The following is a 12,000-nucleotide window of genomic DNA, read 5'->3' as shown; positions in this document are numbered from 1 at the left end:
TCTCCTCCTAAAAAATGAAATCACAATCACATTTTTGCATTATTTGGCGTAGTAAATGAAGCACAAATGAATAAATTCCAAATATGAAACCATATGAATAAACTGGAGTCATTCTGAGCCAGCCTTTGCCTGATCGGCCTCGTGCCCTGGCTGAATGGGCACGAGCTTTGATATAAATGACTCATTTACTCTGTTTCCCTAAAGAGAACGTAGCCTGAATAAGAAAGAGAAAGGTGACAGTGCACGTGTTTTCTTGTGTTCTCATCATACCGGAGAATATTTTGCTGACTTATGTCACATTCAAACTGGAGAGACTCACACAAACCCACGCAATGACACTGAGTATACAATTTGTGTTGTGAAGAATACCTAATCAGCGCATGCACATTCATCTTTGGCTTCACTGTTCATTTCCTGTGTTCTGTCAGAAAGAGAGCAAAAGGAAGGAAATGCAATCACCATACTTGTTAGACCTCTGGGATGTTTACAGCGTCTTTGGTAGCTAACAGTGAATGCTCATCGAACATCGCATCGCATTTAAAACCAGACCAAAAAGGTAATCTTGGTGTAATGATTTTGTAATGTTGACACATATTGAGGAAATATTACCAAACTGGGCAAAACAGCTCTTGGGTGAATATAAAGGACTTTATATGCGGTTATTTATCAACAGAATCATCGTGAATTATAAATACAGTGCATATGGAAAGTATTCATACCACTTTTTCCACATTTTGTTATGTTACAGCCTTATTCCAAAATGGATTAAATTCCTTTTTCCCTAAAAAATTCCACACAAAATACCCCATAATGACAAAGTGAAAAAACTTTTTTAGAACATTTTGCAAATTTATTAAAAATAAGACACTCAAATGTTGCATATACATAAGTATTCACACCCTTTGCTATAAAACTCAAAATTAAGCTCAGGTGCATCCTGTTTCCACTGATCAGCCTTGAAATGTTCCGCCAACTTGATTGCAGTCCACCTGTGGCAAATTTAGTTGATTGGACATGATTTGCAAAGCCACACGTGTCTGTATAAGATCCCACAGCTGACAGAGCACGTCAGGGCACAAACCAAGCCATGAAGTCGAAAGAATTGTCTGTAGACCTCCGAAACAGGTTTGTATCTGGGCACAGATCTGGGGAAGGTTACAGAAAATGATCTGCTGCATTGAAGATCCCAAAAAGCACAGTGGTCTCCATCATTCAGAAATGGAAGATGTTTGGAACCACCAGGACTCTTCCCAGAGCTGGCCGCCCAGCCAAAATGAGCAAGTGGGGGAGAAGGCCCTTGGTCAAGGAGGTGACCAAAAACCCGATGGTCACTCTGACAGAGCTCCAGCGTTCCTCTGAGGACATAAGAGAACCCTACAGAAGGACCACCATCTCTGCAGCCCTCCACCAGTCAGGCATTTATGGTAGAGTTGCCAGACAGAAGCCACTCCTCAGTAAAAAAGCACGACAGCCCGCTTGGACTTTGCTAGAAGGCACCTGAAGGCCTCACAGACCAGGAGAAACAAAATTCTCTGGTCCGATGAAACGAAGAACTCTTTGCCTGACGCTTGGCCTGAATGCCAAGCGTCATGTCTGGAGGAAACCAGGCACCGCTCACCACCTGGCCAATATCATCCCTGCAGTGAAGCATGGTGGTGGCAGCATCATGCTGTGGGCATGTTTTTCAGCGGCAGGAACTGGGAGACTTGTCAGGATCGAGGGAAAAATGAATGCAGCTAAGTACATCGACATCCTTGATGAAAACCTGCTCCAGAACGCTCGAGGCCTTAGACTGGGGTGATTCTTCATCTTCCAGCATGACAGTGACCTTAAGCACACGGCCAAGAAGACGAAGGAGTTGCTTCAGGACAAGTCTCTGAATTTCCTTGAGTGGCCCAGCCAGAGCCCAGACTTGAACCCGATTGAACATCTTTGGAAAGACCTGGATGTAGCTGTGCACCGACGCTGCCCATCCAACCTCACTAAACTTGAGAGGATGTGCAAGGAAGTATGGGAGAAACTCCCCAAATCCAGGTGTGCCAAGCTTGTTGCATCATACACAAGAAGACTGGAGGCTGTAATCGCTGCCAAAGGTACTTCGACCAAGTATTGAGTAAAGGGTGTGAATACTTAAGTATATGCAACATTTGAGTGTCTTATTTTTAATAAATTTGCAAAATGTTCTAAAAAAGTCGATTAACTTTGTCATTATGGGGTATTTTGTGTAGAATTTTTGAGGGGAAAAAAGGAATTTAATCCATTTTGGAATAAGGCTGTAACATAACAAAATGTGGAAAAAGTGAAGTGGTATGAATACTTTCCGGATGCAGTCGATTATTTCCCAAACTCCCTTCTGAAAATTAGACCGTTTTCAAAATCAATGCAAAGTGGGAGGACAATCACAAAGAGGGTCATCTGAGCCCAAATTATCAATCTAGCCATGGTTGTCAACTGTAACTAAAAACCCGCTGTATAATGTGATCGTTAACTTTGTTTTTTGTTGTTGTTTTCATTAAAATCTTGTGAGATTCTAACGACTTTCTTGGTGGACTGACAGGTACATTTGATCTACCTCTGCTCCGTGTTTGATTTTCTGCCATGGAACAACGTGTTTAGCAAATACAAGCTTCTTTTTGGACAATGAGGTAGATCTTCAGTCATCTCGACAAATGTCAATAATGCATGTTCTGTAGCTGCCAGGGGTTTTTGTGTGCTTTCCCAATTTGTATACAAGTGTGCAATTTGATTTAGCTTCAATTCATAGCAATTTTAGATATGAATGGAAAGCATTAATGGAGCACCGTAAAAACCTACGAATTGCCTTCCTGCAATAGGAGGCTCTTAGTAACGGAGGTCAAATGAAATTTGGGATGTCAGGCTGAATTGGAATTACATTGTGTGGGTGATTCATGTTCTAATTTTCCCCTTGGGATTTGTAAAAAGGAACCCAACTCAACGCTAATAGGAAATATTATCATATTTAATACAAATTTTCATCTTAGTCCCTCGAGAAAAAAGCTTTCCTGTGCCACATGCACATATTAAATCATGACATATGACTTATGAAAAGCCAAGTTGTGGATGATGCGAAGCAACCTTGTGCTTAGTTCAGTTTGGCTGGTGTAATATTTATACACATAATTAGTTTTTTATGCTGCCAAGGCTGCCAAGGATTTATAATGTATCCAAGGAACTCTGAGGAGGAGTTTGCAGCGGGCTAGTGAGAAACAATCTCTGATAAAGTGGATGAGGGGGTTGACAACAATGTTTAAAATTGTGTTAAATGTCATCATTTCCACATTGTAATAAAACCCATATTCAGAGGTTGGCTTCAAAATTGTGTTATTTGAAGCTTTGTTGCTCTCTCAGAGAGTTTTTAAACTGAATTAGTACCTGAGAAAGGGAATAAAACAGCTCAGTATAACACTCAAATTAATTTTGGATGTTTGGATTAATTTAGTAAACTTTGTGGTACAATACGATAATATGATTTATGATATGATGCCCACCCACTTTATCTGTTTGTGTCTATTGCAGTCACATAGACGTACAAACTTATTGTGGAAACACTGACAAGCATTTACGCATTCACGCACACACGGTCCACATGCAAGCAAGATAAAAATACACACTATTTCTCTTTTAGTAATCCTGCTGGAGGACACGTGTATTTAACCCTCTGATGCACAACATGGGACAAAAATGATCCATGTTGTGCGTGTGGACAACTATTTGCCCGCCACACATTTCAGAGCACAGCTCCCTTTGCACTTCTGATACAAGTAGGTCTTGTTTTATAATTGTTCTAATCTTACTTAAGAAAACTGACTTGTGAAAGATAACTGTGTACAATAATTGATTAGGTTTAAGCTGTGCTTTTAATTTTCTGTGTTCAGAGCCAAACTCTTCCCAGATTTACAACTGAAATGGCGGGAAGAGATGCAGCATGGTCAGGATGAGGAAGAAGATCCCGATTGGTCCTGATTCTGAGTCTGAACTCTGTAGTGATGATGATGACCCAGTGTATGTGCTCAGGGTCACACTAGAATTGTGGATGTTTCTTAGAATCCAGCTGTCCTATATGAAGACGACTCCTCTTATGACACAGAAGACTTATCAGATGAGTCCTCTGATGATGAAACACAGACCCACAGCGTAAAAATGGGTCTGACTGGAATAGGAATCCTCACACTCGAGGCAGAACAAGCTAATAAAGGAAAAATTGAAATTATGATCTGTACTAATAAAAAAAAAAAGACATTAAAAGAACACTTTGAATATTCAATCACAAAATAAATTGATTTAAAACGATAGAGCAATCAAAAACCTCACCCAGCGTGAAATCACACAGAAAATGAATATGAGTATTTTTTGACCCATGTTGTGTATTAGAAGGGGTGTGCGTGAGTTCTGCATCAAAGGTTGAAATAAGTGTTTAGGTGCGTTGAAATCCTTACCTAACATTTTTCTTTTTTTTTTAATTATTATTATTATTGCTGTACTTATTGCTGTGAGGGCGTTGCAGACTTTCCCTTTTTGAGAAATCAGTTGCTTGCTTGTGGGATACTGGAGGAGGAAGAGGCAGGGAGGAAAAGAAGAAAGGCAGAGATGCGGTCCACAGCAGCAGAGAGGTGTTGCTTTGATGGCTGGCGGAGGCAGGAAATCAGAAGATTTAATGTTCAATGTTAAACTCAGCAACTCTCCCAGGCACACTTCAGACAGAATGGTGGGAGGGAGATGTGCAACACCGTGCTGGGGTTGGTATTTTCGTTTCACTGCAAAAATATTCTATATTTAATGTTACACTGTTGCCAAGTGAAACAATGCAACCATTTTACAACAATTTCCAAGGAAAGCACGTAAACAGCCTTTAAAATCAAATAAGACAAATATATTAATCTTTTTGGCTGCAGCTATTGAAATGTTTATCCTCACTACAGGATGACTAGGAGGAATAGTGGGCCTACGTCACCCTCATCAGTCTGTTTCCAGTCAAACCATACAGCCTCTTTTCCCAGCTGAAACTCTGATAATCCCATTATTTCGGAATAAATAGAAGACAAATCCACAGCTAGCTAGGGAGACAGTTATAATGCAACAAAAAGAGAGAAAACAGTGACAATTATTCAGTTGTGATATACAAACAGTTCTGATGACAACAACAGGCCCTTAGTGAAAATGAAAGTTGTTTTTGCTGCCTTATATTGGCCACAAAAAAAAAAAGAAAAAAAAAATACATACACCTCGTTGTCCCGGAGACTATGTGAGCATAGTCTGGGGGGGATCACTTTTAAGCACTATCTAATCTCTGTACACCCAAAGCCAGAAATGTGTGCCTGTTTTTCATCTTCAGGGACAGGATTTCCGGGCGTAGTCAGGGAGGAGAGGGGTTGCAGGTTGTGGGACTAAGGATCGCATCGCTGCTTTTTGCAGACGATGTGGTGCTGTTGGCACCGTTGGTCTGCAACCTTCAGCTCTCACTGGACAGGTTCACAGCTGAGTTTGGAGTGGCTGGGATGAGGTTGGGATGTAGCTGTCTGGAGTTGTGGCCAAAATGTTTTTGGTGGCTTATCGGTGGGCACCAGACGTAACAGGCTCAAGGGGAAAGCACTTTGGGCTCCCAGCGCAGCAAACAGGTTGGCTGTGGTAATATTTGGTATGGGGAGGTAGTTTCTAGCAGGGGAGGAGGATGGATGGATGGCTGTCTTATGTCTTACACCCAAAGCTCTCCTTCGCTCAAAAAATTTGGATTTTCCTTCAGTAAGTTCACATCCAGCAGCCAGATGTTTTTCCTGTGAACAGGGGTGGACAGTAACAAAGTAAATTTACTTGAATACTGTACTTAAGTACAGTTTTTGAGTGTCTGTAATTTACTTGAGTATTATTTTTGGTGGATACTTTTACTTACTTTTTACTATGTGGAGCTTTATGTGTGCAGATGGATTCCTTCAAATGAAGCTGTTGCCTTCTGCTTTGGATCTTTAACCCTTATGATCAAATCTGATCGATTCGAAAGTTTTGTGTCTAAAAAAATGTGTTAATTTAATCTGACTGACTTAAAATTCCATGACGTTGTCTATAAAGAGGAATGCAACACACAAGATAAATTTTATGAATTTGCATATTTTTTGGTGTGTTTTTTCAACTTTTGCGTTCTCTTTGTGTTCAGTCGAAAATGATTAGTCTTTAGAAATGAAGTGGGGAGACTACAGCTAGTGTAAAAAATTGACCTCAGGTACATCCTCCTTCATCAAATGGACACACACACACACAACGTCGCAGTAGATGAGTGACGGTGTTCCTGAAAAGAATCAGGGCAAACGTGTGGTCCTGGAGAAGACTGCAGCTCTTAAGGAACACAACATAACGTGTGATAATTTCGTCACCTCCTACGCTCTTGGTCAGCAGCGGCTCCCAAAAAAAAAAAAAAAATCACCATGGTGGGGCCGATCAAAAGAAACAAGCCTGAGCTGCCTCCAGCCTTACTTTCTACCCAGGACAGAGATGGTTTTTCCCCCAGATTTGCCCCTCCAGGTACCCATGCTTGTGTCCTACTGCTCAAAGAAAAGGAAAAATGTGCTCCTGGTGACAACTCTGCACAGAGACGCTACTGTGAGCACCAAAAAATCCAGTGCACTTCTGGATTACAACAGGAACAACCTTCACAAGGTACGCTGAATTATACTTTTCATGTATGTTGTGCACTATAAAAGATAAGACTGGGTGGAGTGCACATTAGACTTATGAACAACACTGAGTCAGTTCTGTGCATTTGAATATGTAAACATGGATTAGATGTGATCAGTGAAAACAATGCCTTGATGCGTCATGAAAAACACGAGCCACTGTTCGAATGTAAAGTATCTACTTTTTGCGCTTTTGCAGGTAACTGGCACATACTCCTGTCAGAGAACAGGCACGGAAGCAGGGACAATTTTACAAGAGGAGGCTGTTCCTGGAGGAGCTAGGGAAAGGCATGGTGGCACTCTACATTCAACAGCACCAACAACCGCTCTGAACACTGTCCTCTGCAGCATTGGTGAGAGAGATACAGGCCCAGAAGCAAGTTCACTTGCTGCAAGACGTACATCAGACACACATCAGGTTTTTCTTTGTGTGACTGTCTAAAAATTTTCAAAATTTCCAAAAAAAATGTCCTCGGTAACTGTGGCCCAAAGTAGTCTGTGATAAACAGTATACTGTGTTTCATCTGAATAGTTGTTTTAGTCAAAATAATCCAGATTGAATGTTTTGGGTTTTTTTTAGAATTCAAATTAAAGAGGATCAGATACATGAAGCACAGAGGCTGTAAATAAAAAAACAAGTTCAAAACTTGTGATGTTCACATCAGTATTCACTGATGATTCAATAGTAGAGTATTGACCGGTCATGGGGGGGTAGGGTTAGGGTGTAATGGGCACAGCATGAGGGTTAAGATAAGGGTCTCCCCTCCTGTTCCAGCTCCACAGCGAAACAGAAGATAGTTCCTTTGTCACAGTGAGAAGGATTATGTGGGCAGGGTTTAGTTTCAAGAAATATTTCAATTGAAGTCTCAAAATTTTTATGATTGCAAAAAAAAACTTTTCATGACTTGACAAATTCAGTGCTGTATGAAGATAGAGCTGTAGCGGATTGTAGAACTGTAGCTGCATGACAGGTCAGAGATGAATAAATCAAGCCTCCACCATGTCTCTTAGAGTAGGATAGGATGTACTTCATTGTCCCTGAAGGGAAAGACATTTTGGGCTCAGCGGTGCTGCATCCAGAATAAATCAGGCGATAACACAGTCAGTAGTAAAAAAATCAGCCTATGAATCACACTCAATAATAAATAGTACAGTCAATAAAATGGAAATGATCTAATAGAAAATAATAAATAAACCCACTCTTCAATAAATAATCACAACGGTCGGTGACATCTTGTGATGAATGCCATTGCACTTATCTCATTTATTGCACATGGAACTGCAACAGTAAACTCTCAGTCCTCCGTTACACTCCTGGGAGTTGTATACATTTTTGCGTTGCGTTATAACTGGCTCTTGAAAAAGACACAAGTTTTTAAAAGAAGCAAATATTCAGGGTGAAGGATCCAGGAAGGTTCAACTCAAACACTTAGGAAAGGTCACATGTCCCACAAAGCTCTGAACAACCACAACATCCCAAACGTGCTGGTGGTGGCTGGTTGGGGTTGAAAGGACCCCCTCCAAAAAAAAAAAAAAGCTATTAATGTGTGCATAGCTATACCCCAAGTTAGAGATAACAAATGGCTTTAATAATGATGATTAATCCCCTATAAAATACTAAAACCTTGTCCATTCATAGATATTAATTTCTGACTCATCCTTCTCGACTGCACTCGTAGTTATCTGGCTCATAAACAAAGACCTGATAGTACCAGTGAAAAGGAAACACATTTTCCAAAACAAGCTTTTCGTCTGTAGTTCGTAGCTTTTCGCTAACGATCGGATGAACGGGCCGTGTCTTATTAACATGGGAGTTAATATATAACTAGTAACAATATTGCTTATTTCACTAATCTGAGATCTTGATAAAATATGAAGTTTTAGACCGCATGTAGCAAAAATCAGTTAGACATCAATATACTCACTCATCCGTGCCACTCATTGCTTAAAGTGCAATCTCTGGTGGGTGGATAAGGTTCATTTGAGGGAAATCTTACAACTGACATCACTTTGTGTGTGGCGATACAAACGGCTCACAGAGAGCTGTGACATCATAATCAATCTTTAATGACCCTCTCATTAGGAATCTCATTAAAGACCCCTCTCTAAAAACTCCTGAAGAGAACAAGTGCGGCATGGAAGAGAAACATTTATGCACTGATCGTCTTCCTTTCTGATACTTTGGAAAAAGTCTCACTGTCAGTCTGAAACTATAGTGCCTTGAAACGAAAATTCAACGCATTCACTTGTGCCTGTTTTGACTTTTGTGTGTGTCGTGCAGAGTGCAGAGGGAGTAAAAAATAAGGAAGGCAGAAAGAGCTTGATTGAGTCATCCGTTAATTTTCAGTCCAGAATATTTTTGTGACAACTTAAGTGTTGAAGGAGTGTGAAGTGTCTTAATTTCTGTGTGTGTGTGTGTGTGTGTGTGTGTGTGTGTGTGTGTGGCTGTGCATGCCAGTATAAAGGTAAGTGGCATCACGGGTGCAGACAGTGAGTCGCACTGAGTCAGATCTCTGTCTCTCTCTCAGAATATTTTTGTGACAGCGTCAGTAGAAAGGGAACAGAGAAGACGAGTGGAAATGACAGGCTTGGTTTCACGTAATGCCAACTGCTGTCCCTTCATTTTGAGTGTGAGTGTGTTTGTGCACATCCACACTGTGGATTCACATGTGTTCTTGTGCCGCGTCCGCGTTTCAGCTGAAAAAGTCCCTCAGACAACAAACAAAATGTCTGGCAAAGAAAATATCGGTTCATCTTGATGCGTGCTGAAGTTACACGACTGAAAAAGGAATGAAATGATTATTTTCACTTCGGTGGCATGTCAGGCCTTCAGAACAACTTCAGAGCAGTATTTGTAGAGAATCGTGTGGGCAGGGTAGGATGGGCTAAGAGTTGGGGCAGCTATGCACTGTTTTTTATTTGAGGGTAAATTAGCTGGACGTTAATTTTTGCTTCTAACTCCGTGCTCTTTCACTTCATTCTCTTGCTAAACGGAACATAGAGTCTAAAACGTCTTAAAATGTTACTTCACGTGGCAGAATGATCTCATTGCTGCCCACATGTAGGTGCATTTCCCCCGGCTTGTAGACATTGATGTGGCTGTGTTCTTTATACATAAGGGTGCAACTTCCTTTTTTCTTTTCGTTTCAAAATGGTGAGCTCAACCACAAGCTGCATCCGTCAGCTCTGTGACCTAGTTACAGCCACCCTCTGAGCAGGTTTGCTGAATGTTTACATGCATCTGCAGCGACGCACAGTTCCACCTTTGGCAAATGCACATCAGCTCACCTTCCCTCCTCTTGGAAAGCAGAAGTTTGCAGCGGGAAACATCTGGGACTCCCAAGCAGCGGACGATGTTTAAGGCACATTCACGACGTGTCAATAATTTCAAATTTCCGACTTTGCATTTAAGTCACAACTGGAAACTATACTAGTTTCAGCATCTCTGAGTTACATCTGAAGCCTAAAAGCCAAATCGACCTGCAGGTTTTCACGAGTATAGCGAGTTCAGTGTACTCACTGAAGGTAACCATCCAGAGGTTTTCAATGACATCAACGGCAGCAGGACCTGACACTGGAAATCTTCACCATAACTACCATCCAGCTTGTATGAAGCGATGCAGCATCAAATATACGGTTAAGGTTGTGGTCTCCAAGGAGCTCTTCTTGTTTTGATATGATTCTAGCTCCCAACAAACAAGAATGTGTGTGTATGTGTGTGCGTGTTTGTCCTCTCTTTCTCTGTCCCTCATGAGCTGGTGCACTAACACTAATGAAGTCAACAACACGTCCTCTCTTGCTCCCTCGCTCTCCTGGTCACCATTTCTCACAGTGAAGGCCTCACCCCCCCGCAGCCTGTGCTGGGCAGCGTGCCTGGCAGCATGCTCCTTGCTTTTCCATATCATTGATAATCAACTGGCTCAGGGAACGGGGGAGTGGAACAGCAGAGTGAATGCTACCCTGCCACTGCAGCTGCTCCTGGCTGCCACAGCAACTGGGGCAGAAAATCAGACTTATCGCTTTGTCGTAATCAGCGGTGGATCGTGGTTTCCGATCACCCAGACCCTCTGTGTCTCTCTGCCTCTTCATCTGTGCTCTGATTTTATCTTTCTTGAATATGGCTTTGCAGTGTCTGTGTTCCTTTTACCGACTCCTTCTCCTCCATCTAAGCCAAGCCCTTTATGTTTGTGTGAATACGTGTGCGTGTGCAAACATGTCCACCAGCTCCTACAAACATCTCTCCACACTGAATCTTCCATTAGCACGACCAAACTTTGCCAGCACATCCTCAGGGCAGTGAGGGCAGTGTATGTAAAGCACCAGTGGCTGCTACATGTTTGATGGCTTGATTTCCTGCTCCTTCTCTGGCTCAGGCGGTCTCTGTGCAGTCTGGGAACCCACAGGCGATTTCTGTTAAGTCCTTTAAATCTCCTTATTGTGGGTTATATATCCTGTGTCGTAGAGCAGAGATACAATTAACCGGCATTAAAATACATTACACATACACAGGAATGCCAATTAAGAGTAGATTTTTTTGGATCTAAAGAAATTCCTTTGAAATCCACCACTCGCCCCTCATTACTGTCGGCTGTGCTTAATCAACAGACTCACTGTCTGAGAGGAACTAAGGGAGAAAGGTTAGGCTCCATTCTCCTGGGAGCTGAAAACAATGGTCACTCACCTGCACTGGAGCGGTTGTATGGAAACAGTGCAGAGCAAAGCCCGAGCAAAGACATGAAAACATGTCTGTCTCTATGGCGTTTTTCCTGATGTCAACAGAATGTCAGTAAACATCTGAAAGTGACAATGTTTGCCTTATGAATTAAAAATAGGAACTTAGCGGTTCAAAGCATAATGAACATAATGGGACATCATGTCGTTTTGGCAAATGGCAGCAGAGGAAGACTCAGATATTAGCAGAGCATCTGCATCTGCAGCAGAGCTCACAGTCACGTCACACTTTTCTAAATCGTGTAACAAATTTAGCTGCCTATGTGCTCCTGCTTAAATGTATAAGGTCAGTCTAAGAGCTATCAGGCCTCAATGTGCATGGTGACGTTTCTCTGCACCTTACAAAAAATAAATACTGACTTAGAGTAACTCAATCCTGACCTTTAAAGAAGGATCACTAAAAATGATTAAAAGCCCTATTCCTCATTGACGTAGATGCAAAGGAACACACACACCCAACGGTGTGTATGTGCACAGCTACTGCAAATACTTCCATTCTGATCTCAGCTTACCTTGCTCCTACTGTTTGGATTGAAAAGGTCACTGAACACACACTGAAGCATGACAGTTTAATGGTGGGGGA

This window comes from Echeneis naucrates, chromosome 1, assembly GCF_900963305.1.
Source record: "Echeneis naucrates chromosome 1, fEcheNa1.1, whole genome shotgun sequence".
Classification (NCBI taxonomy): Eukaryota; Metazoa; Chordata; class Actinopteri; order Carangiformes; family Echeneidae; genus Echeneis; species Echeneis naucrates.
This window is presented reverse-complemented; position numbering follows the sequence as displayed.